The sequence below is a fragment of the Erinaceus europaeus genome, chromosome 10, assembly GCF_950295315.1.
Source record: "Erinaceus europaeus chromosome 10, mEriEur2.1, whole genome shotgun sequence".
NCBI classification, from domain to species: Eukaryota; Metazoa; Chordata; class Mammalia; order Eulipotyphla; family Erinaceidae; genus Erinaceus; species Erinaceus europaeus.
Window position 1 is genome coordinate 1205844 of NC_080171.1, and position 26707 is coordinate 1232550.

Genomic DNA, 26707 nt, shown 5'->3' on the forward strand with positions numbered 1-26707 from the left:
TCTTGTCACGTGACTCTGTAGTTCTTCTCCATAGAGTCCAGATTGACTTTGCTGTGTGTTTTAGAAAGACACAGGGCAAGTAATTGTTGAACATGTTTTGTATTTACTTTTTTAAAATTTTATTTGTGATTTAATATTAATCTATAAAGTCATGAGATACAAGGTGCATAATTCCACACTGTTTCTGCCACCAGAGTCTGTGCCCCCATCCTCTCCACCAGCAACTGCAGTGGTTCTCCCAAGGTCACAGACATGGGCTGACTATTATTTCCATGACTGTCTGTCTATATTTATATATACTTGCCCATTTTTTCTATGCTCCAGCTTTCTCTTTCTTTCTAAGTCATACCTACACCTATGTCCCTCCCTTTTTCCTCTTCTCTCCCTGGGTCCTGATGGAATTGGAGTTCAGAGACCTCTGGGCATCTTCCCTTGACATTTCTCCCCCTCTGGGAGCATGGACCCAAATTCTTTCTGGGGAGCAGAAGGTGGGAGTTCTGGCTTCTGTCATTGCTTCCCCACTGGACATGGTGTTGGCAGGTGGATCCACACCCCCAGCCTGTGTCTGTCTGTCCCTAGTGGGGCAGGGCTCTGGGGAGGGGGAGGAAGATTTCTTGTTCTTGTAACCTGTGACCTGGGAACAAGCCAGACCCTCTCAGAGGAAGAGCCTCAGATAGCCCACTTGTCCCGACTGCCTCAGCTGGAATATAACCACCACTGCCACCTACATGAGGAAGACGAGTTTAGGCCTCTCAGGAAATAACTAACACTCCCAGGCTGGCTCAGGGACCCCTACACTTTCATAGATGATCATGTCAAACCATCATAACCTTTGAGGAAGTTGTGCTGCAAGGGGGCTGGGTGATAGTGCACCTGACGGGGCACACACATCTCTGTGCAAGTGTCGGTCTGCTTCTAATTCTGCTTCTAAGACCCCTTCTGTTTCATTGGTTTAATCCCCCCTGCTTAACCCTGTACTCTATTTACATAACGACTGTTAACTAAGCACCCCCTGCCTGCAGGACATTGGTTTAATCCCCGCCAGTTCATGGTGTCTTTTTGCTCTGCCCCCTCTACTAGTCACACCCTGATTTCTACCAGTCTCTTTTCACTGCACCCTCTCTACATCACATCCTGTTTCCACCTTACTTGGCGAGTATATGTAAGGACAGGATTGTGATTAGAGATGGCTTAGATTGCGCTGCGTTCCATATGAATAAAGAGATACCGCATACCAGCTATGAGTCCCTGGTCTGTCTCCCGCCCATGAAGCTAGCTACTATGGCACACAAGCACCAGGTTCAAGCCCCCAGGCCCATCTACAGGGGGTGAGGAGGGAGAGGGAGAAGGGCCTCACAAGTGCTGCAGGTCTCTCTCTCTCTCTCTCTCTCTCTCTGCCTCCCAGTCTCAGTTTCTCTCTGTCCTATCAAATAAGAAAAGGCATAAAGAAATGCTCAGTTAGGAGCAAGGCTGTGGGCTTACAGGTTTGCTCTTAGAATTCCTCCTGGTTTCTCATGAAAGGCCACCCCAGGAGTGGATCCTCAGGAGGCAACATGATTCCAAAGTCAGTTTTGTTTCAGAGACATGGCATGAGCTCAGACTACTTACAAAAAACTGTTTGTGGGAGTCTGGCAGTAGCACAGCGGGTTAAGCGCAGGTGGCGCAAAGCACAAGGACCAGCATAAGGATCCCGGTTCGAGCCCCCGGCTCCCCACCTGCAGGGGAGTCGCTTTACAAACGGTGAAGCAGGTCTGCAGGTGTCTGTCTTTCTCTCCCCCTCTCTGTCTTCCCCTCCTCTCTCCATTTCTCTCTGTCTTATCACAATGACAACATCAATAACAACAAGAATAACTACAACAATAATAAAACAACAAGGGCAACAAAAGAGAAAAATAAATGTTAAAAATTTTTTTAAAAAACCTCTTTGTGTAAGGTTAGGGAACCAATACAGTGAAAGCACAGAGCTGAGGGGATGACCTGTTTCTGTCTTTATTAGTCACGAGCATTCCAGTTTCATGGGGAAAGCAGCTGCCCGACACGTCTGACCAGCTGTGGACTTAGACTCTGCACACTGCCTCACCTTCATGTCTGAGCTTTTCCGAGCAGACTAAGCCTCGCCCAGGGCTTCCTCAGCCTGCAACACGAGGCGGGAAGCTGCTGCCCACCCGCCAAGGAGGAGCACGGGCCTTCTGCCAAGCCTTTGGTGACTGGGGCTCTGTGACCCCAGGCTCGGTCCCCAGCACCACCATCAGCCAGAGCTGAGTCTGGTCTCTCACTCCCTCTCCCCATCACTCTCTTTCTCTCTCATTAAAATAAATAGGTAGGGGGCCTGGCGGTGGCACAGCAGGTTAAGGGCACATAGTATGAAGTGCAAGGACCTGCACAAGGATCCTGGTTCGAGCCCCTGCTCCCCCTTGCAGGGGGTGGCTTCAAAAGTGGTGAAGCAGGTCTGCAGGTGTCTTTTCTCTCTATCTACCCTCAATTTCTCTCTGTTCTATAGAATAAAAAAAAAAAAAGACCTCTAGAAGCAGTGCATTCATAATGTCAGCACTGAGCCCCGGCAACTAACTAGAGGCAATATATATATATATATATATATATATATATATATATATATATATATATATATATATATAATTTATTTTACTTATTTACTTTAGCCACCAAGGTTTTTTCTGGGTCTTGGTGCCTGTGCAACAAATCCACCTTTTTTTTTTTTTTGATAGGAGAGAGAAGTTGAGAGGGGGAGAAGAAATAGGAAAGAGACAGACAGACACAGAGACACCTGCAGTACTTGCTTCAATGCCCAGAAAGCTTCCCCTGGCAGGTGGGGAGCAGACTTGAACCCTGGGGTCCTTGCACATGGTAACGTGCACTTAACCAGGTGTGCCACCATCTGGCCTCCTAAATACTTATTTTTAAATATAAAAAAATTAAGTTTGTGATTTTGATCATAAAGTTATTTCTCCAGTTCTGGAACAAAGAGTCATTAGCAAGTTGTGGTATATATACACAATGGAATACTACTCAGCTGTAAAAAATGGTGACTTCACCGTTTTCAGCCGATCTTGGATGGACCTTGAAAAAATCATGTTGAGTGAAATAAGTCAGAAACAGAAGGATGAATATGGGATGATCTCACTCTCAGGCCGAAGTTGAAAAACAAGATTAGAAAAGAAAACACAAGTCGAACCTGAAATGGAATTGGAGTATTACACCAAAGTAAAAGACTCTGGGGTGGGTGGGTGGGTGGGGAGAATACAGGTCCATGAAAAATGATGAATGACATAGTGGGGGTTGTATTGTTAAATGGGAATCTGGGGAATGTTATGCATGTAAAAAAAAAAAGAAGTAGAAACGCAAAACAGAAATTGACTGAGTTTGGAGTATGGCACCAAAGTAAGAAAGCAGAAGTGCACTAGAGTTTGCAGTGAGTACCTCCCTAATACTTCCTCTCCACTATTCCAACCTTTGGGTCCATGATTGCTCAACAAATTGTTTGGCTTCGTATGTTAACTCTCTTTTCAGTCACCAGGTTCCAGGTGCCACCAGGATGCTGGCCAGGCTTCCCTGGATTGAAGACCCCACCAATGTGTCCTGGAGCTCAGCTTCCCCAGAGACCCACCCTACTAGGGAAAGAGAGAGGCAGACTGGGAGTATGGACCGACCAGTCAACGCCCATGTTCAGCGGGGAAGCAATTACAGAAGCCAGACCTTCCACCTTCTGCATCCCACAATGACCCTGGGTCCATGCTCCCAGAGGGCTAGAGAATGGGAAAGCTATCAGGGGAGGGGGTGGGATATGGAGATTGGGCGGTGGGAATTGTGTGTAGTTGTACCCCTCCTACCCTATGGTTTTGTTAATTAATCCTTTCTTAAATAAAAAAAATTAAAAAAAAAAAGAAAACATAACAGGGGTGGTGGATATAGCATAATGATTCCACAAAATGTTTGTAGTGACTGAGGCTCTGAGGCCCTGGGTTCAGTCCCCTGCACCGTCATAAGCCAGGGCTGTAGCCCTGCCCCCTCTCAATTTCTTTATCTCCATATTTCTCTCACTAAAATTAAACAAATAAAGTACATTAAAAAAAAAGAATAAGAACATTACACTCAACAAGAAGTCAGGAACTTCTTAATGGCTAACAAATAGAATCGCGAACATATCCCACAAGTGGGGTGCTTTCCCCAGTTTTATTGACCAGTGTTGCCGCCAACTTTTCAGTAATTGGTCTTCAAGTAACCATGCTTATAGTGTACGGGGGTGTTGGTCTGAAGGAAATCTGAGAGCAGAACAGCTGAGAATTCAGTCTGTGACTGGCGACAGAGACCCCTTCCGAGAGATGTGAGGCAGGCAGTGAGGACTGGAGCCCAAGATCTGAGTGGTTTCAGTCAGAACATGAAGGAAAACTGCAGGCCTGCACTTTGGGCTGTTTCCGGGCTCCTGCAGCCAGCATGTTGGTACAAGAAACAGAATCTCTGCAGAGACTGAGCAGTGAAAAGCTGTCAGTCAGCTTCCTTGCCTTCTACTCTCCTCACAGCTAGCAGTGAAAAGCTGTCAGGCAGCTTCCTTGCTTCTTCCTCTCCTCACAGCCTAGCAGTGAAAAGCTGTCAGGCAGCTTCCTTGCCTTCTACTCTCCTCACAGCCTAGCAGTGAAAAGCTGTCAGGCAGCTTCCTTGTTTCTACTCTCCTCACAACCTAGCAGTGAAAAGCTTTCAGGCAGCTTCCTTGCCTTCTACTCTCCTAACAGCCTAGCAGTGAAAAGCTGTCAGGCAGCTTCCTTGCTTCTACTCTCCTCACAGCCTAGCAGTGAAAAGCTGTCAGGCAGCTTCCTTGCATCTTCCTCTCCTCACAACCTAGCAGTGAAAAGCTGTCAGGCAGCTTCCTTGCCTTCTACTCTCCTCACAGCCTAGCAGTGAAAAGCTGTCAGGCAGCTTCCTTGCTTCTTCCTCTCCTCACAGCCTAGCAGTGAAAAGCTGTCAGGCAGCTTCCTTGCCTTCTACTCTCTTCACAGCCTAGCAGTGAAAAGCTGTCAGGCAGCTTCCTTGTTTCTACTCTCCTCACAACCTAGCAGTGAAAAGCTTTCAGGCAGCTTCCTTGCCTTCTACTCTCCTAACAGCCTAGCAGTGAAAAGCTGTCAGGCAGCTTCCTTGCTTCTACTCTCCTCACAGCCTAGCGGTGAAAAGCTGTCAGGCAGCTTCCTTGCATCTTCCTCTCCACACAACCTAGCAGTGAAAAGCTGTCAGGCAGCTTCCTTGCCTTCTACTCTCCTCACAGCCTAGCAGTGAAATGCTGTCAGGCAGCTTCCTTGCTTCTTCCTCTCCTCACAGCCTAGCAGTGAAAAGCTGTCAGGCAGCTTCCTTGCCTTCTACTCTCCTCACAACCTAGCAGTGAAAAGCTGTCAGGCAGCTTCCTTGCATTCTACTCTCCTCACAGCCTAGCAGTGAAAAGCTGTCAGGCAGCTTCCTTGCTTCTTCCTCTCCTCACAGCCTAGCAGTGAAAAGCTGTCAGGCAGCTTCCTTGCGTTCTACTCTCCTCACAGCCTAGCAGTGAAAAGCTGTCAGGCAGCTTCCTTGCTTCTTCCTCTCCTCACAGCCTAGCAGTGAAAAGCTGTCAGGCAGCTTCCTTGCTTCTTCCTCTCCTCACAACCTAGCAGTGAAAAGCTGTCAGGCAGCTTCCTTGCCTTCTACTCTCCTCACAGCCTAGAAGTGAAAAGCTGTCAGGCAGCTTCCTTACATCTTCCTCTCCTCAAAACCTAAAAGTGAAAAGCTGTCAGGCAGCTTCCTTGCCTTCTACTCTCCTTACAGCCTAGCAGTGAAATGCTGTCAGGCAGCTTCCTTGCTTCTTCCTCTCCTCACAGCCTAGCAGTGAAAAGCTGTCAGGCAGCTTCCTTGCTTCTTCCTCTCCTCACAGCCTAGCAGTGAAAAGCTGTCAGGCAGCTTCCTTGCCTTCTACTCTCCTCACAGCCTAGAAGTGAAAAGCTGTCAGGCAGCGTCCTTACATCTTCCTCTCCTCACAACATAGCAGTGAAAAGCTGTCAGGCAGCTTACATGCCTTCTACTCTCCTCACAACCTAGCAGTGAAATGCTGTCAGGTAGCTTCCTTGCCTTCTACTCTCCTCACAACCTAGCAGTGAAAAGCTGTCAGGCAGCTTCCTTGCTTCTTCCTCTCCTCACAACCTAGCAGTGAAAAGCTGTCAGGCAGCTTCCTTGCCTTCTAATCTCCAAACAGCCTAGCAGTGAAAAGCTGTCAGGCAGCTTCCTTGCGTTCTACTCTCCTCACAGCCTAGCAGTGAAAAGCTGTCAGGCAGCTTCCTTGCTTCTTCCTCTCCTCACAGCCTAGCAGTGAAAAGCTGTCAGGCAGCTTCCTTGCTTCTTCCTCTCCTCACAGCCTAGCAGTGAAAAGCTGTCAGGCAGCTTCCTTGCGTTCTACTCTCCTCACAGCCTAGCAGTGAAAAGCTGTCAGGCAGCTTCCTTGCTTCTTCCTCTCCTCACAGCCTAGCAGTGAAAAGCTGTCAGGCAGATTCCTTGCATCTTCCTCTCCTCACAACCTAGCAGTGAAAAGCTGTCAGGCAGCTTCCTTGCCTTCTACTCTCCTCACAGCCTAGAAGTGAAAAGCTGTCAGGCAGCTTCCTTGCCTTCTACTCTCCTTACAGCCTAGCAGTGAAATGCTGTCAGGCAGCTTCCTTGCTTCTTCCTCTCCTCACAGCCTAGCAGTGAAAAGCTGTCAGGCAGCTTCCTTGCTTCTTCCTCTCCTCACAGCCTAGCAGTGAAAAGCTGTCAGGCAGCTTCCTTGCTTCTACTCTCCTCACAGCCTAGCAGTGAAAAGCTGTCAGGCAGCTTCCTTGCCTTCTACTCTCCTCACAGCCTAGAAGTGAAAAGCTGTCAGGCAGCGTCCTTACATCTTCCTCTCCTCACAACATAGCAGTGAAAAGCTGTCAGGCAGCTTACATGCCTTCTACTCTCCTCACAACCTAGCAGTGAAATGCTGTCAGGTAGCTTCCTTGCCTTCTACTCTCCTCACAACCTAGCAGTGAAAAGCTATCAGGCAGCTTCGTTGCATCTTCCTCTCCTCACAACCTAGCAGTGAAAAGCTGTCAGGCAGCTTCCTTGCCTTCTAATCTCCAAACAGCCTAGCAGTGAAATGCTGTCAGGCAGCTTCCTTGCTTCTTCCTCTCCTCACAGCCTAGCAGTGAAAAGCTGTCAGGCAGCTTCCTTGCCTTCTACTCTCCTCACAGCCTAGAAGTGAAAAGCTGTCAGGCAGCTTCCTTACATCTTCCTCTCCTCACAACCTAGCAGTGAAAAGCTGTCAGGCAGCTTACATGCCTTCTACTCTCCTCACAACCTAGCAGTGAAATGCTGTCAGGTAGCTTCCTTGCCTTCTACTCTCCTCACAAACTAGCAGTGAAAAGCTGTCAGGCAGCTTCCTTGCTTCTTCCTCTCCTCACAGCCTAGCAGTGAAAAGCTGTCAGGCAGCTTCCTTACATCTTCCTCTCCTCACAACCTAGAAGTGAAAAGGTGTCAGGCAGCTTCTTGCCTTCTACTCTCCTCACAACCTAGCAGTGAAAAGCTGTCAGGCAGCTTCCTTGCTTCTTCCTCTTCTCACAACCTAGCAGTGAAAAGCTGTCAGGCAGCTTCCTTGCCTTCTACTCTCCTCACAACCTAGCCGTGAAAAGCTGTCAGGCAGCTTCCTTGCTTCTTCCTCTCCTCACGGCCTAGCAGTGAAAATCTGTCAGGCAGCTTCCTTGCCTTCTATTATCCTCACAACCTAGCCATCAAAAGCTGTCAGGCAGCTTCTTTGCTTATTCCTCTCCTCAAAGCCTAGCAGTGAAAAGCTGTCAGGCAGCTTCCTTGCCTTCTACTCTCCTCACAACCTAGCAGTGAAAATCTGTCAGGCAGCTTCTTTGCCTTCTACATTCCTCACAACCTAGCAGTGAAAAGCTGTCAGGCAGCTTCCTTGCCTTCTACTCTCCTCACAGCCTAGCAGTGAAAAGCTGTCAGGCAGCTTCCTTGCCTTCTACTCTCCTCACAACCTAGCAGTGAAAATCTGTCAGGCAGCTTCTTTGCCTTCTACTTTCCTCACAACCTAGCAGTGAAAAGCTGTCAGGCAGCTTCCTTGCCTTCTACTCTCATCACAACCTAGCAGTGAAAAGCTGTCAGGCAGCTTCCTTGCCTTCTACTCTCCTCACAACCTAGCAGTGAAAAGCTGTCAGGCAACTTCCTTGCCTTCTATTCTCCTCACCACCTAGCAGTCAAAAGCTGTCAGGCAGCTTCCTTGTTTCTTCCTCTCCTCACAACCCAGCAGTGAAAAGCTACAGGCAGCTTCATTGCTTCTTCCTCTCCTCACCGCCTAGCAGTGAAAAGCTGTCAGGCAGCTTCCTTGCCTTCTACTCTCCTCACAGCCTAGCAGTGAAAAGCTGTCAGGCAGCTTCCTTGCTTCTTCCTCTCCTCACAACCTAGCAGTGAAAAGCTGTCAGGCAGCTTCCTTGCCTTCTTCCTTTCCTCAGAACCTAGCAGTGAAAAGCTGTCAGGCAGCTTCCTTGCTTCTTCCTCTCCTCACAACCTAGCAGTGAAAAGCTGTCAGGCAGCTTCCTTGCCTTCTTCCTTTCCTCAGAACCTAGTAGTGAAAAGCTGTCAGGCAGCTTCCTTGCCTTCTACTCTCCTCACAACCTAGCAGTTAAAAGCTGTCAGGCAGCTTCCTTGCCTTCTACTCTCCTCACAACCTAGCAGTGAAAAGCTGTCAGGCAGTTTCCTTGCCTTCTACTCTCCTCACAGCCTAGCAGTGAAAAGGTGTCAGGCAGCTTCCTTGCCTTCTACTCTCCTCACAGCCTAGCAGTGAAAAGCTGTCAGGCAGATTCCTTGCCTTCTACTCTCCTCATAGCCTAGCAGTGAAAAGCTGTCAGGTAGCTTCCTTGCTTCTTCCTCTTCTCACAGCCTAGTAGTGAAAAGCTGTCAGGTAGCTTCGTTGTTTCTTACTCTCCTCACAACCTAGTAGTGAAAAGCTGTCACACAGCTTCCTTGCCTTCTCACTCAACTCACAACCTAGCAGTGAAAAGCTGTCAGGCAGCTTCCTTGCTTCTTCCTCTCCTCACGTCCTAGCAGTGAAAAGCTGTCAGGCAGCTTCCTTGCCTTCTACTCTCCTCACAGCCTAGCAGTGAAAAGATGTCAGGCAGCTTCCTTGCTTCTTCCTCTCCTCACATCCTAGCAGTGAAAAGCTGTCATGTAGCTTCCTTGCCTTCTACTCTCCTCACAGCCTAGCAGTGAAAAGCTGTCAGGCAGCTTCCTTGCCTTCTACTCTCCTCACAGCCTAGCAGTGAAAAGCTGTCAGGCAGCTTCCTTGCCTTCTACTCTCCTCACAACCTAGCAGTGAAAATCTGTCAGGCAGCTTCTTTGCCTTCTACTTTCCTCACAACCTAGCATTGAAAAGCTGTCAGGCAGCTTCCTTGCCTTCTACTCTCATCACAACCTAGCAGTGAAAATCTGTCAGGCAGCTTCTTTGCCTTCTACTCTCCTCACAACCTAGCAGTCAAAAGCTGTCAGGCAACTTCCTTGCCTTCTATTCTCCTCACCACCTAGCAGTCAAAAGCTGTCAGGCAGCTTCCTTGTTTCTTCCTCTCCTCACCGCCTAGCAGTGAAAAGCTGTCAGGCAGCTTCCTTGCATCTTCCTCACCTCACAACCTAGCAGTGAAAAGCTGTCAGGCAGCTTCCTTGCCTTCTACTCGCTTCACAGCCTAGCAGTGAAAAGCTGTCAGGCAGCTTCCTGGCTTCTTCCTCTCCTCATATCCTAGCAGTGAAAAGCTGTCAGGTAGCTTCCTTGCCTTCTACTCTCCTCACAGCCTAGCAGTGAAAAGCTGTCAGGCAGCTTCCTTGCCTTCTACTCTCCTCACAACCTAGCAGTGAAAATTTGTCAGGCAGCTTCTTTGCCTTCTACTCTCCTCACAACCTAGCAGTGAAAAGCTGTCAGGCAGCTTCCTTGCCTTCTACTCTCATCACAACCTAGCAGTGAAAAGCTGTCAGGCAGCTTCCTTGCCTTCTACTCTCCTCACAACCTAGCAGTGAAAAGCTGTCAGGCAGCTTCCTTGCCTTCTACTCTCCTCACAACCTAGCCGTCAAAAGCTGTCAGGCAGCTTCCTTTCTTCTTCCTCTCCTCAAAGCCTAGCAGTTAAAAGCTGTCAGGCAGCTTCCTTGCCTTCTACTCTCCTCACAGCCTAGCAGTGAAAAGCTGTCAGGCAGATTCCTTGCCTTCTACTCTCCTCACAACCTAGCTGTCAAAAGCTGTAAGGCAGCTTCCTTTGTTCTTCCTCTCCTCACAGCCTAGCAGTTAAAAGCTGTCAGGCAGCTTCCTTGCCTTCTACTCTCCTCACAACCTAGCATTGAAAACCTGTCAGGTAGCTTCCTTGCTTCTTCCTCTCCTCACAGCCTAGCAGTGAAAAGCTGTCAGGCAGCTTCCTTGCCTTCTTCCTTTCCTCAGAACCTAGTAGTGAAAAGCTGTCAGGCAGCTTCCTTGCCTTCTACTCTCCTCACAGCCTAGCAGTGAAAAGCTGTCAGGTAGCTTCCTTGCTTCTTCCTCTCCTCACATCCTAGCAGTGAAAAGCTGTCACACAGCTTCCTTGCCTTCTCACTCAACCCACAACCTAGCAGTGAAAAGCTGTCAGGCAGCTTCCTTGCTTCTTCCTCTCCTCACATCCTAGCAGTGAAAAGCTGTCATGTAGCTTCCTTGCCTTCTACTCTCCTCACAGCCTAGCAGTGAAAAGCTGTCAGGCAGCTTCCTTGCCTTCTACTCTCCTCACAGCCTAGCAGTGAAAAGCTGTCAGGTAGCTTCGTTGCTTCTTCCTCTCCTCACAACCTAGTAGTGAAAAGCTGTCACACAGCTTCCTTGCCGTCTCACTCAACTCACAACCTAGCAGTGAAAAGCTGTCAGGCAGCTTCCTTGCTTCTTCCTCTCCTCACCTCCTAGCAGTAAAAAGCTGTCAGGCAGCTTCCTTGCTTCCTCCTCTAGTCACAACCTAGCAGTGAAAAGCTGTCAGGTACCTTGCTTGCTTCTTCCTCTCCTCACAGCCTAGCAGTGAAAAGCTGTCAGGCAGCTTCCTTGCCTTCTACTCTCCTCACAACCTAGCAGTGAAAAGCTGTCAGGTAGCTTCCTTGCTTCTTCCTCTCCTCACAGCCTAGCAGTGAAAAGCTGTCAGGTAGCTTCGTTGCTTCTTCCTCTCCTCACAACCTAGCAGTGAAAAGCTGTCACACAGCTTCCTTGCCTTCTCACTCAACTGACAACCTAGCAGTGAAAAGCTGTCAGGCAGCTTCCTTGCCTTCTACTCCTCACAGCCTAGCAGTGAAAAGCTGTCAGGCAGCTTCCTTGCTTCTTCCTCTCCTCACAGCCTAGCAGTCAAAAGCTGTCAGGCAGCTTCCTTGCCTTCTACTCTCCTCACAACCTAGCAGTGAAAAGCTGTCAGGCAGCTTCCTTGCCTTCTACTCTCCTCACAACCTAGCAGTCAAAAGCTGTCAGGCAGCTTCCTTGCTTCTTCCTCTCCTCACAGCCTAGCAGTGAAAAGCTTTCAGGCAGCTTCCTTGCTTCTTCCTCTCCTCATAACCCAGCAGTGAAAAGCTGTCAGGCAGCTTCCTTGCCTGCATCTCTCCTCACAACCTAGCAGTGAAAAGCTGTCAGGCAGCTTCCTTGCTTCTTCCTCTCCTCACATCCTAGCAGTGATAAGCTGTCAGGCAGCTTCCTTGCCTTCTACTCGCCTCACAGCCTAGCAGTGAAAAGCTGTCAGGCAGCTTCCTTGCTTTCTACTCTCCTCACAACCTAGCAGTGAAAAGCTGTCAGGCAGCTTCCTTGCCTTCTACTCTCCTCACAACCTAGCAGTGAAAAGCTGTCAGGCAGCTTCCTTGCCTTCTACTCTCCTCACAACCTAGCAGTCAAAAGCTGTCAGGCAGCTTCCTTTCTTCTTCCTCTCCTCACAGCCTAGCAGTGAAAAGCTTTCAGGCAGCTTCCTTGCTTCTTCCTCTCCTCACAACCCAGCAGTGAAAAGCTACAGGCAGCTTCATTGCTTCTTCCTCTCCTCACCGCCTAGCAGTGAAAAGCTGTCAGGCAGCTTCCTTGCTTCTTTCTCTCCTCACTGCCTAGCAGTGAAAAGCTGTCAGGCAGCTTCCTTGCTTCTACTCTCCTCTCAACCTAGCAGTGAAAAGCTTTCAGGCAGCTTCCTTGCCTTCTACTCTCCTCACAACCTAGCAGTCAAAAGCTGTCAGGCAGCTTCCTTGCCTTCTACTCTCCTCACAACCTAGCAGTGAAAAGCTGTCAGGCAGCTTCCTTGCCTTCTACTCTCCTCACAACCTAGCAGTCAAAAGCTGTCAGGCAGCTTCCTTGCTTCTTCCTCTCCTCACAGCCTAGCAGTGAAAAGCTTTCAGGCAGCTTCCTTGCTTCTTCCTCTCCTCATAACCCAGCAGTGAAAAGCTGTCAGGCAGCTTCCTTGCCTGCGTCTCTCCTCACATCCTAGCAGTGAAAAGCTGTCAGGCAGCTTCCTTGCTTTCTACTCTCCTCACAACCTAGCAGTGAAAAGCTGTCAGGCAGCTTCCTTGCCTTCTACTCTCCTCACAACCTAGCAGTCAAAAGCTGTCAGGCAGCTTCCTTTCTTCTTCCTCTCCTCACAGCCTAGCAGTGAAAAGCTTTCAGGCAGCTTCCTTGCTTCTTCCTCTCCTCACAACCCAGCAGTGAAAAGCTACAGGCAGCTTCATTGCTTCTTCCTCTCCTCACCGCCTAGCAGTGAAAAGCTGTCAGGCAGCTTCCTTGCTTCTTTCTCTCCTCACTGCCTAGCAGTGAAAAGCTGTCAGGCAGCTTCCTTGCCTTCTACTCTCCTCACAACCTAGCAGTCAAAAGCTGTCAGGCAGCTTCCTTGCTTCTTCCTCTCCTCACAGCCTAGCAGTGAAAAGCTTTCAGGCAGCTTCCTTGCTTCTTCCTCTCCTCATAACCCAGCAGTGAAAAGCTGTCAGGCAGCTTCCTTGCCTGCGTCTCTCCTCACATCCTAGCAGTGAAAAGCTGTCAGGCAGCTTCCTTGCTTTCTACTCTCCTCACAACCTAGCAGTGAAAAGCTGTCAGGCAGCTTCCTTGCCTTCTACTCTCCTCACAACCTAGCAGTCAAAAGCTGTCAGGCAGCTTCCTTTCTTCTTCCTCTCCTCACAGCCTAGCAGTGAAAAGCTTTCAGGCAGCTTCCTTGCTTCTTCCTCTCCTCACAACCCAGCAGTGAAAAGCTACAGGCAGCTTCATTGCTTCTTCCTCTCCTCACCGCCTAGCAGTGAAAAGCTGTCAGGCAGCTTCCTTGCTTCTTTCTCTCCTCACTGCCTAGCAGTGAAAAGCTGTCAGGCAGCTTCCTTGCCTTCTACTCTCCTCACAACCTAGCAGTCAAAAGCTGTCAGGCAGCTTCCTTGCTTCTTCCTCTCCTCACAGCCTAGCAGTGAAAAGCTTTCAGGCAGCTTCCTTGCTTCTTCCTCTCCTCATAACCCAGCAGTGAAAAGCTGTCAGGCACCTTCCTTGCCTGCGTCTCTCCTCACAACCTAGCAGTCAAAAGCTGTGAGCCAGCTTCCTTGCTTCTACTCTCCTCACAACCTAGCAGTGAAAAGCTGTCAGGCAGCTTCCTTGTCTTCTACTCTCCTCACAACCTAGTAGTGAAAAGCTGTCAGGCAGGCTTATTTGCTTCTTCCTCTTCTCACAGCCTAGCAGTGAAAAGCTGTCAGGCATCTTCCTTGCCTTTTACTCTCCTCACAGCCTAGCAGTGAAAAGCTGTCAGGCAGCTTCCTTGCTTTTTCCTCTCCTCACAACCTAGCAGTGAAAAGCTGTCAGGCAGCTTCCTTGCCTTCGACTCTCCTCACAACCTAGCAGTGAAAATCTGTCAGGCAGCTTCCTTGCCTTCTACTTGCCTCACAGCCTAGCAGTGAAAAGCTGTCAGGCAGCTTCCTTGCCTTCTACTCTCCTCACAGCCTAGCAGTGAAAAGCTGTCAGGCAGCTTCCTTGCTTCTACTCTCCTCACAACCTAGCTGTGACAAGCTGTCAGGCAGCTTCCTTGCTTCTTCCTCTCCTCACTGCCTAGCAGTGAAAAGCTGTCAGGCAGCTTCCTTGCCTTCTACTCTCCTCACAACCTAGCAGTGAAAAGCTGTCAGGCAGCTTCCTTGCCTTCTACTCTCCTCACAGCCTAGCAGTGAAAAGCTGTCAGGCAGCTTCCTTGCCTTCTACTCTCCTCACAGCCTAGCAGTGAAAAGCTGTCAGTCCGCATATCCCTTTTCCATCCAAATCCCATAAGGTAAATGAAGTTTAGGATTTGGGAAATACAGGTCAGGATTATAGCAGAGCAGATTACAAACGTGATTTTTATACCCGAGACTCTGAGGTGCTGGATTCATTCCTCAGCACCACTGTAAACCAGAGCAGAGAAATGCTCTGAGAAAAAGGCAAGCGGGGAAAAAGAAAAGAAAGGAGATAGGAAGGAAGGGGGATAAAAGGAGAAGGGGTAGAGAGAGGAGGAGGTGGGAGGGGAGAGGCTGGGAGAAGATGGAAGACAAAGGAGTGGAAGAGAAGAAGGGAAAGAAGGAAGGAAGAAAGGAAAGAAGAAAGGGAGGGGAGCGTGAAAATAGAAAAGGTTTCATAAGGGACTGAGTGCTGGCACACCTAGTGAGCCTGTGTGTGGCAGCACCCTGGTTCACGCCTCTGGCCCCAGTTGCAGGGGAAAACCTCGTGAGTGTGAAGCAGGGCTGCAGGTGTCTCTCTCACCCCTTCCGCCTCCCCTTCGCTCTCGATCTCTCTCTGTCTCTATGCAAAACAAACAAATGAGTACTTAAGAAAAAACGATTAAAAAGGCAAGAAACCAAGTTTCTATTTGTAGTTCAGGAGGAGGCACAGTGGATAAAGTCTTGGACTCTCAAAACATGAAGCCCAGGTTTCAATCCCTGGCAAGTGCCAGAGTGATGCTCTGGGTCCCTATCTATCTATTATCTATCTATCTATCTATCTATCTATCTATCATCTATCGTTATAAATACTTTAAAGCAAGACTTTAGGAATGTAAGTCCACAGAAAGATGGTGGTGTTTCACAAAGGACCAGAAATCTTCAGCAACCTCTGGAAGATACCAGAAGTGCTGCAGCTGGACTGATGAAGAAAACTTAATACCAACTGAGCAGCTAAAGTCCAGCACAATGAAGAGGTTCACTGAGAGGAAAATGTTTACAATCTCCCTGCAGAGCCAGGGACAGCCCAGGACTCTGCCAGCAGGACTGCAGGCAGCAGCAGACTTGGTGAGTCAGAACAAGTGTGGAGGAAGTTGGAGACTGTGTGTGAGGCACCAAGGTGGAGAATCTTTCCCCGGGCAACTGCAGGTGAGGTTTCCTCAGTGAACTTCTGTGATAGACACTTATGTAACACCTGAGCAAAGTTGGCCAGCTGACTAGAACTCCCTCCGTCCCTCCACAGGATGATGCAGGAGCACAGACACTACCTGACTGTGGTTTTAAAGCAAGGCCCTTTAACAGAAATTTACGTAGAGAAAAGGGGAGAGGAGCAGAGTGGAGAGACAGCAAGACAGGGAGCTTAGGAGACTGTCGCGTCTTCACCAAAGGTCTGCACTAAAGGTAAAGATGTGAATTGCTCACATGTCTCTGTAAGGCTGCAATGAGGCTGTTAGCAAAGTTGATCATAACACTCTAAAAGAAGAAAACATTCCCAACTTTGAAAAGAGATCAATAATCCTACACAGAATCCCAGCACATTGGAGAACTCAAAGCAGGATGTTCAGAGAGAGAAAGATAGGCTAAACATAAGGAACAGCTTCACCCTGCCACTGCCCATGTCCAGCAGAGAAGCAATGACAGAAGCCAGACCTTCCACCTTCTGCATCCCACAGTGACCCGGGTCCATACTCCCAGAGGGATAGAGAATAGGAAAGCTGTCAGGGGAAGGATGGGATACAGAGTTCTGGTGGTGGGAACTGTGTAAAGTTGTACCCTCTTATCCTATGGCTTTGTCATTATTTCCTTTTTATAAATAAAATATTAAAAAAAACATTATGGGACATATACTCAATGGAGTATTAGTCAACTATAAAAATTGATATTGTACAAAGCTAGGTGGTGACACACCTGGCTAAGTGCACATAGTACTAAGCAAAGGACATGCTCAAAGAACTGGGATCGAGCCAAGTGGGAAACTTCATGAGTGGCCAAGAAGGTTTTCAGGTGTCTTTCTCTCTCCCTATGCCGATCTCTCTATCAATTTCTCTAACCTATAAAATAAAATGAAGGGGGAAATGGGACAGACAGCAGTGAGGATGGGATGGACGGCAGGGACAGACGGCAGTGAGGACGGGGAAGGACTCAGGGACAGACAGCAGTGAGGACGGGGATGGATGGCAGGAACAGACGGCAGTGAGGACGGGGAAGGACTCAGGGACAGATGGCAGTGGGGACGTGATGGACGGCAGGGACAGACAGCAGTGAGGACGTGATGGACGGCAGGGACAGACGGCAGTGAGGATGGGAAAGACTCAGGGACAGATGTCAGTGAGAACGGGGAAGGACTCAGGGACAGACGGCAGTGAGGACGTGATGGACGGCAGGGACAGATGGCAGTGAGGATGGGAAAGACTCAGGGACAGATGTCAGTGAGAACGGGGAAGGACTCAGGGACAGACGGCAGTGAGGACAGGGATGGACAGCAGGGACAGACGGCAGTGGGGACGGGGAAGGACTCAGGGACAGATGGCAGTGAGGATGGGAAGGACTCAGGGACAGACGGCAGTGAGGACGTGATGGACGGCAGGGACAGACGGCAGTGAGGATGGGAAAGACTCAGGGACAGATGTCAGTGAGAACGGGGAAGGACTCAGGGACAGACGGCAGTGAGGACGGGGATGGACGGCAGGGACAGACGGCAGTGAGGATGGGAAGGACTCAGGGACAGACGGCAGTGAGGACGGGGATGGACGGCAGGGACAGACGGTAGTGAGGATGGGAAAGACTCAGGGACAGATGTCAGTGAGAACGGGGAAGGACTCAGGGACAGACGGCAGTGAGGACAGGGATGGACAGCAGGGACAGATGGCAGCGAGGACGGGGAAGGACTCAGGGACAGACAGCAGTGAGGATAGGAAGGACTCAGGGACAGACGGCAGTGAGGACGGGATGGACGGCAGGGACAGACGGCAGTGAGGACAGGATGGATGTCAGGGACAGATGGCAGTTGGCATTCCAGCTCAGGCAAATAAAACCAAATGGTTGCAGTGACTTCTTTGCCTGTATCACATCCAGTTCTCGCTCAGTCTCCCTCAGGGAAACGGGGTCTCCTGCTCAGGGAAACGGGGCCTCCCGCTCAGGGAAACGGGGTCTCCCGCTCAGAGAAACAGGGTCTCCCGCTCAGAAACAGGGTCTCCCGCTCAGAAACAGGGTCTCCAGCTCAGAAACAGGGTCTCCCACTCAGAAACAGGGTCTCCCGCTCAGAGAAACAGGGTCTCCCGCTCAGAGAAACAGGGTCTCCCGCTCAGGGAAACAGGGGTCTCCCGCTCAGGGAAACGGGGTCTCCTGCTCAGAAACAGGGTCTCCTGCTCAGGGAAATGGGGTCTCCCGCTCAGGAAACAGGGTCTCCCACTCAGAAACAGGGTCTCCCGCTCAGAGAAACGGGGTCTCCCGCTCAGGGAAACGGGGTCTCTTCTCTGGTAGCTCCTGCCTGCCTCTCACCAGAGCCGAGGCTTAGCAGGCAGGAGCTTCCCGGTTCTCTGCCTCAGCAAGCACAGGGCAGTGCGCGTGTGTCGCCACAGTGGGAGCTGTAGACGGGGCAGAGGCCGCAGTGTCCTCCAGGTGACTCTACCGCCTGAGGCTCTGGCACCAGGCTCAACCCCCAGCACCAGCAGCCAGAGCTCAGCAGGGCTCTGGTCTCTCTCTCGTTCTCTATGTATCGCTCATTAAAAATTAATATTTTTAAAAGAGGAAATGAATAAAAGCTTACCTGCAAACTTCTTTGAATAGGGCCTGGCAAAAAGGGATACATATATACATTCTCTTAGAAATAAAAAATGTGGAGTTGATAGACATAGGCTCACATTCTGGGTTATATTTCACCAGTCTCTTCCAGCAGTGGACTGTTTCTTTCACTGACGAATTCTTTCTTTCTTTTTATAAATATATTCTTCTTACTTTTTAATGAGAGAGGGAGAGACAGACCCCAGACACTGCTCAGCTCTGGATCATGGTGGTGCAGGGGATTGAACCTGGGGCTTTGGGGCCTCAGACAAGAAAGTCTTTTTGCAGAACCATAAGACTGTCTCCTCGGCTCACTGATGAGTTTTATACAAATTCTCTTGCTAGTTGGGAAAGTGGCTGTGATCACTTCCCTTTCACACAAGGCATAAGGAATGTGTTTCCCTTTATTCTTTTTATTCTTTCACCACCAAGGGATTTTTTTTTAATCTCTGCCTGCTGTACTGCATGGCTCCTCTGGTCCCCACAGTCATTCCTTTATGACAGATGGTGACAGACAGATAGAGAGAGAGACAGAGACAGAAGGAAGAAAAGGAATCTTCAGCCCTACTCCACCACACAGGACCTCCCCCCCCCCCCCCCCCGCTTGCAGGTAGGGTGTGCATTCTACCAGGTAAGCCCCCACCTGGCCCCAGGAATTTGCTTTTCCACTCCTGTGAGGAGAGAAGCAACTCCAAACCTGTAGCCATGATTTCTGTGGTAAAAACAAACAACACATCAAAAAGCTTTGCAAAATACAAGGACAGGTGAAACCATGGCTCACTCTGAAATTCCCTCCTACATGTCTCTAGAAAGAAGGCCCCCCCACATCTGTCACCGAGATCTCTCCACGGAAGACCCCACACATCTGTCACCCAGGTCTCTCCACGGAAGACCCCACACATCTGTCACCCAGGTCTCTCCACGGAAGACCGCACACATCTGTCACCTGGGTCTCTCCACAGAAGGCCCCACACACATCTGTCACCCGGGTCTGTCCACAGAAGGCCTGTTGGTATGCATGAGACCCTTTCTGTTTCATTTGGTTTAAATCCCCCCTGCTTAACACTATTCTATTTACATAAGCACTTCATTCTATTTACATAACCACTGTTAACAAGTTCCACCCTCCCTCCAGGGCATTTGTGGTTCAGTGATAGGATTCTCGCCTAATCTGCCCCCTCTTTGTCACACTCTGATTTTCACCAGTCACTTTTCTCTCCACCCTCTCTATGTCACATCCTGTTTCCACCCTACTTGGCAAGTATATATAAAGACAGCATTGTGAGTTTTACAGTACTGTACTTTGAGTTTAACTTAGCTCGTCTTAGATTGTGCTGCATCCTGCATGAATAAAGAGACACTGCCTACAGCTCAACCATGAGTCCCTGGTCATCTGTTACCCACCCGTGAAGCCAACCCGGCGAAAACAACCTAACCCGTCGAAAACAACAAAGGCCCCACACACATCTGTCACCCGGGTCTCTCCACAGAAGGCCCCACACACGTCAGTCACCCGGGTCTCTCCACAGAAGGCCCCCCACACGTCTGTCACACGGGTCTCTCCACAGAAGGCCCCACACACACATCTGTCACCCGAGTCTCTCCAGAGAAGGCCCACACACATCTGTCACCTGGGTCTCTCCACAGAAGGCCCCACACACGTCTGTAACCCAGTCTCTCCACAGAAGGCCCCCCACACACATCTGTCACCCGGGTCTCTCCACAGAAGGCCCCACACACGTCTGTCACCTGGGTCTCTCCACAGAAAGCCACACACACATCTGTCACCCGGGTCTCTCCACAGAAAGCCACACACACATCTGTTACCTGGGTCTCTCCAGAGAAGGCCCCACACACACATCTGTCACCCGGGTGTCTCCACAGAAGGCCCCCAACACTTCTGTCACCTGGGTCTCTCCACAGAAGGTCCCACACACGTCTGTCACCCAGTTCTCTATACAGAAGGCCCCACACAAGTCTGTCACCCAGGTCTCTCCACAGAAGGCCCCACACACGTCTGTCACCCGGGTCTCTCCACAGAAGGCCCCACACACATCTGTCACCCGGGTCTCTCCACAGAAGGCCCCACAGACATCTGTCACCCGGGTCTCTCCACAGAAGGCCCCACACACATCTGTCACCCGGGTCTCTCCACAGAAGGCCCCACACACAGCTGTCACCCGGGTCTCTCCACAGAAGGCCCCACACACGTCTGTCACCCGGGTCTCTCCACAGCAGGCCCCCCACACACACACGTCTGTCACCCGGGTCTCTCCACAGAAGGCCCCACACAAGTCTGTCACCCGGGTCTCTCCACAGAAGGCCCCCCACACACACGTCTGTCACTCGGGTCTCTCCACAGCATGCCCCCCACACACACACGTCTGTCACCCGGGTCTCTCCACAGAAGGCCCCACACACATCTATTACCAGGGTCTCTCCACAGAAGGCCCCACACACATCTGTCACCCGGGTCTCTCCACAGAAGGCCCCACACAAGTCTGTCACCCGGGTCTCTCCACAGAAGGCCCCCCCCACACACGTCTGTCACCCGGGTCTCTCCACAGAAGGCCCCACACACGTCTGTCACCCGGGTCTCTCCACAGAAGGCCCCCCACACACACACGTCAGTCACCCGGGTCTCTCCACAGAAGGCCCCCCACACACACGTTTGTCACCCGGGTCTCTCCACAGAAGACCCCACACACGTCTGTCACCCGGGTCTCTCCACAGAAGGCCCCACAGACATCTGTCACCCGGGTCTCTCCACAGAAGGCCCCACACACATCTATTACCAGGGTCTCTCCACAGAAGGCCCCACACACGTCTGTCACCTGGGTCTCTCCACAGAAGGCCCCACACACAGGTGTCACCCGGGTCTCTCCACAGAAGGCCCCACACACAGGTGTCACCCGGGTCTCTACACAGAAGGCCCCACAGACATCTGTCACCCGGGTCTCTCCACAGAAATCCCCACACACAGCTGTCACCCGGGTCTCTCCACAGAAGACCCCACACACGTCAGTCACCCGGGTCTCTCCACAGAAGGCCCCCCACACACACGTCAGTCACCCGGGTCTCTCCACAGAAGGCCCCACACACAGGTGTCACCCGGGTCTCTCCACAGAAGACCCCACACACGTCAGTCACCCGGGTCTCTCCACAGAAGGCCCCCCACACACACGTCAGTCACCCGGGTCTCTCCACAGAAGGCCCCACAGACATCTGTCACCCGGGTCTCTCCACAGAAGGCCCCACACACACGTCTGTCACCCGGGTCTCTCCACAGAAGGCCCCACACACGTCTGTCACCTGGGTCTCTCCACAGCAGGCCCCCCACACACACACGTCTGTCACCCGGGTCTCTCCACAGAAGGCCCCACACAAGTCTGTCACCCGGGTCTCTCCACAGAAGGCCCCCCACACACACGTCTGTCACCCGGGTCTCTCCACAGAAGGCCCCACACACGTCTGTCACCCGGGTCTCTCCACAGAAGGCCCCACACACACACACGTCAGTCACCCGGGTCTCTCCACAGAAGACCCCACACACGTCTGTCACCCGGGTCTCTCCACAGAAGACCCCACACACGTCTGTCACCCGGGTCTCTCCACAGAAGGCCCCACAGACATCTGTCACCCGGGTCTCTCCACAGAAGGCCCCACACACATCTATTACCAGGGTCTCTCCACAGAAGGCCCCACACACGTCTGTCACCCGGGTCTCTCCACAGAAGGCCCCACACACACACGTCAGTCACCCGGGTCTCTCCACAGAAGGCCCCACACACAGCTGTCACCCGGGTCTCTCCACAGCAGGCCCCCCACACACACGTCTGTCACCCGGGTCTCTCCACAGCAGGCCCCCCACACACACACGTCTGTCACCCGGGTCTCTCCACAGAAGGCCCCACACAAGTCTGTCACCCGGGTCTCTCCACAGAAGGCCCCCCACACACACGTCTGTCACCCGGGTCTCTCCACAAAAGGCCCCACACACGTCTGTCACCCGGGTCTCTCCACAGAAGGCCACACACACGTCTGTCACCCGGGTCTCTCCACAGCAGGCCCCCCACACACACACGTCTGTCACCCGGGTCTCTCCACAGAAGGCCCCACACAAGTCTGTCACCCGGGTCTCTCCACAGAAGGCCCCACCCACACACGTCTGTCACCCGGGTCTCTCCACAAAAGGCCCCACACACGTCTGTCACCCGGGTCTCTCCACAGAAGGCCACACACACGTCAGTCACCCGGGTCTCTCCACAGAAGGCCCCACACACAGCTGTCACCCGGGTCTCTCCACAGAAGGCCCCCCACACACGTCTGTTACCCAGGTCTCTCCACAGAAGGCCCCACACACGTCTGTCACCCGGGTCTCTCCACAGAAGGCCCCACACACAACTGTCACCCGGGTCTCTCCACAGAAGGCCCCACAGACATCTGTCACCCGGGTCTCTCCACAGAAGGCACCACACACATCTATTACCAGGGTCTCTCCACAGAAGGCCCCACACACATCTGTCACCCGGGTCTCTCCACAGAAGGCCCCACACACACGTCTGTCACCCGGGTCTCTCCACAGAAGGCCCCACAGACATCTGTCACCCGGGTCTCTCCACAGCAGGCCCCCCACACACACGTCTGTCACCCGGGTCTCTCCACAGCAGGCCCCCCACACACACACGTCTGTCACCCGGGTCTCTCCACAGAAGGCCCCACACAAGTCTGTCACCCGGGTCTCTCCACAGCAGGCCCCCCACACACACGTCAGTCACCCGGGTCTCTCCACAAAAGGCCCCACACACGTCTGTCACCCGGGTCTCTCCACAGAAGGCCACACACACGTCTGTCACCCGGGTCTCTCCACAGCAGGCCCCCCACACACACACGTCTGTCACCCGGGTCTCTCCACAGAAGGCCCCACAGACATCTGTCACCCGGGTCTCTCCACAGCAGGCCCCCCACACACACGTCTGTCACCCGGGTCTCTCCACAGAAGGCCCCACACACGTCCGTCACCCGGGTCTCTCCACAGAAGGCCCCACAGACATCTGTCACCCGGGTCTCTCCACAGCAGGCCCCCCACACACACGTCTGTCACCCGGGTCTCTCCACAGAAGGCCCCACACACGTCCGTCACCCGGGTCTCTCCACAGAAGGCCCCACAGACATCTGTCACCGGGGTCTCTCCACAGCAGGCCCCCCACACACACGTCAGTCACCCGGGTCTCTCCACAGAAGACCCCCCACACACACAGGTCAGTCACCCGGGTCTCTCCACAGAAGACCCCCCACACACACGTCCGTCACCCGGGTCTCTCCACAGAAGACCCCCCACACACACACGTCAGTCACCCGGGTCTCTCCACAGAAGGCCCCACACAAGTCTGTCACCCGGGTCTCTCCACAGAAGGCCCCCCACACACACGTCTGTCACCCGGGTCTCTCCACAAAAGGCCCCACACACGTCTGTCACCCGGGTCTCTCCACAGAAGGCCACACACACGTCTGTCACCCGGGTCTCTCCACAGCAGGCCCCCCACACACACACGTCAGTCACCCGGGTCTCTCCACAGAAGGCCCCACACAAGTCTGTCACCCGGGTCTCTCCACAGAAGGCCCCCCACACACACGTCTGTCACCCGGGTCTCTCCACAAAAGGCCCCACACACGTCTGTCACCCGGGTCTCTCCACAGAAGGCCACACACACGTCAGTCACCCGGGTCTCTCCACAGAAGGCCCCACACACAGCTGTCACCCGGGTCTCTCCACAGAAGGCCCCCCACACACACGTCTGTTACCCAGGTCTCTCCACAGAAGGCCCCACACACGTCTGTCACCCGGGTCTCTCCACAGAAGGCCCCACACACAACTGTCACCCGGGTCTCTCCACAGAAGGCCCCACAGACATCTGTCACCCGGGTCTCTCCACAGAAGGCACCACACACATCTATTACCAGGGTCTCTCCACAGAAGGCCCCACACACATCTGTCACCCGGGTCTCTCCACAGAAGGCCCCACACACACGTCTGTCACCCGGGTCTCTCCACAGAAGGCCCCACACACGTCTGTCACCCGGGTCTCTCCACAGCAGGCCCCCCACACACACACGTCTGTCACCCGGGTCTCTCCACAGAAGACCCCACACACGTCCGTCACCCGGGTCTCTCCACAGAAGGCCCCACAGACATCTGTCACCCGGGTCTCTCCACAGCAGGCCCCCCACACACACGTCTGTCACCCGGGTCTCTCCACAGAAGGCCCCACACACGTCCGTCACCCGGGTCTCTCCACAGAAGGCCCCACAGACATCTGTCACCCGGGTCTCTCCACAGCAGGCCCCCCACACACACGTCAGTCACCCGGGTCTCTCCACAGAAGGCCCCACACACTTCCGTCACCCGGGTCTCTCCACAGAAGGCCCCACACACACACGTCAGTCACCCGGGTCTCTCCACAGAAGGCCCCACAGACATCTGTCACCCGGGTCTCTCCACAGCAGGCCCCCCACACACACGTCAGTCACCCGGGTCTCTCCACAGAAGACCCCCCACACACACACGTCAGTCACCCGGGTCTCTCCACAGAAGGCCCCACACAAGTCTGTCACCCGGGTCTCTCCACAGAAGGCCCCCCACACACACGTCAGTCACCCGGGTCTCTCCACAGAAGGCCCCACACACTTCCGTCACCCGGGTCTCTCCACAGAAGGCCCCACAGACATCTGTCACCCGGGTCTCTCCACAGCAGGCCCCCCACACACACGTCTGTCACCCGGGTCTCTCCACAGAAGGCCCCACACACACACGTCAGTCACCCGGGTCTCTCCACAGAAGGCCCCACAGACATCTGTCACCCGGGTCTCTCCACAGCAGGCCCCCCACACACACGTCCGTCACCCGGGTCTCTCCACAGAAGACCCCCCACACACACACGTCAGTCACCCGGGTCTCTCCACAGAAGGCCCCACACAAGTCTGTCACCCGGGTCTCTCCACAGAAGGCCCCCCACACACACGTCTGTCACCCGGGTCTCTCCACAAAAGGCCCCACACACGTCTGTCACCCGGGTCTCTCCACAGAAGGCCACACACACGTCAGTCACCCGGGTCTCTCCACAGAAGGCCCCACACACAGCTGTCACCCGGGTCTCTCCACAGAAGGCCCCCCACACACACGTCTGTTACCCAGGTCTCTCCACAGAAGGCCCCACACACGTCTGTCACCCGGGTCTCTCCACAGAAGGCCCCACACACAACTGTCACCCGGGTCTCTCCACAGAAGGCCCCACAGACATCTGTCACCCGGGTCTCTCCACAGAAGGCCCCACACACGTCCGTCACCCGGGTCTCTCCACAGAAGGCCCCACAGACATCTGTCACCCGGGTCTCTCCACAGCAGGCCCCCCACACACACGTCTGTCACCCGGGTCTCTCCACAGAAGGCCCCCCACACACACGTCTGTCACCCGGGTCTCTCCACAGAAGGCCCCACAGACATCTGTCACCCGGGTCTCTCCACAGAAGGCCCCACACACGTCCGTCACCCGGGTCTCTCCACAGAAGGCCCCACAGACATCTGTCACCCGGGTCTCTCCACAGCAGGCCCCCCACACACACGTCTGTCACCCGGGTCTCTCCACAGAAGGCCCCCCACACACACGTCTGTCACCCGGGTCTCTCCACAGAAGGCCCCACAGACATCTGTCACCCGGGTCTCTCCACAGCAGGCCCCCCACACACACGTCTGTCACCCGGGTCTCTCCACAGAAGGCCCCACACACACACGTCAGTCACCCGGGTCTCTCCACAGAAGGCCCCACAGACATCTGTCACCCGGGTCTCTCCACAGCAGGCCCCCCACACACACGTCAGTCACCCGGGTCTCTCCACAGAAGACCCCCCACACACACACGTCAGTCACCCGGGTCTCTCCACAGAAGGCCCCACACAAGTCTGTCACCCGGGTCTCTCCACAGCAGGCCCCCCACACACACGTCAGTCACCCGGGTCTCTCCACAGAAGGCCCCACACACTTCCGTCACCCGGGTCTCTCCACAGAAGGCCCCACAGACATCTGTCACCCGGGTCTCTCCACAGCAGGCCCCCCACACACACGTCTGTCACCCGGGTCTCTCCACAGAAGGCCCCACACACACACGTCAGTCACCCGGGTCTCTCCACAGAAGGCCCCACAGACATCTGTCACCCGGGTCTCTCCACAGCAGGCCCCCCACACACACGTCCGTCACCCGGGTCTCTCCACAGAAGACCCCCCACACACACACGTCAGTCACCCGGGTCTCTCCACAGAAGGCCCCACACAAGTCTGTCACCCGGGTCTCTCCACAGAAGGCCCCCCACACACACGTCTGTCACCCGGGTCTCTCCACAAAAGGCCCCACACACGTCTGTCACCCGGGTCTCTCCACAGAAGGCCACACACACGTCAGTCACCCGGGTCTCTCCACAGAAGGCCCCACACACAGCTGTCACCCGGGTCTCTCCACAGAAGGCCCCCCACACACACGTCTGTTACCCAGGTCTCTCCACAGAAGGCCCCACACACGTCTGTCACCCGGGTCTCTCCACAGAAGGCCCCACACACAACTGTCACCCGGGTCTCTCCACAGAAGGCCCCACAGACATCTGTCACCCGGGTCTCTCCACAGAAGGCCCCACACACGTCCGTCACCCGGGTCTCTCCACAGAA

At 53.2% G+C, this 26707-nt stretch overlaps 1 protein-coding gene across 2 annotated transcripts in view; it reads right to left on the reverse strand.

The window, feature by feature from the left end:
• Positions 1-26707, reverse strand: part of MUSK (muscle associated receptor tyrosine kinase) — a 158600-nt gene that overhangs the window by 26254 nt on the left and 105639 nt on the right. The window lies entirely within an intron of this gene.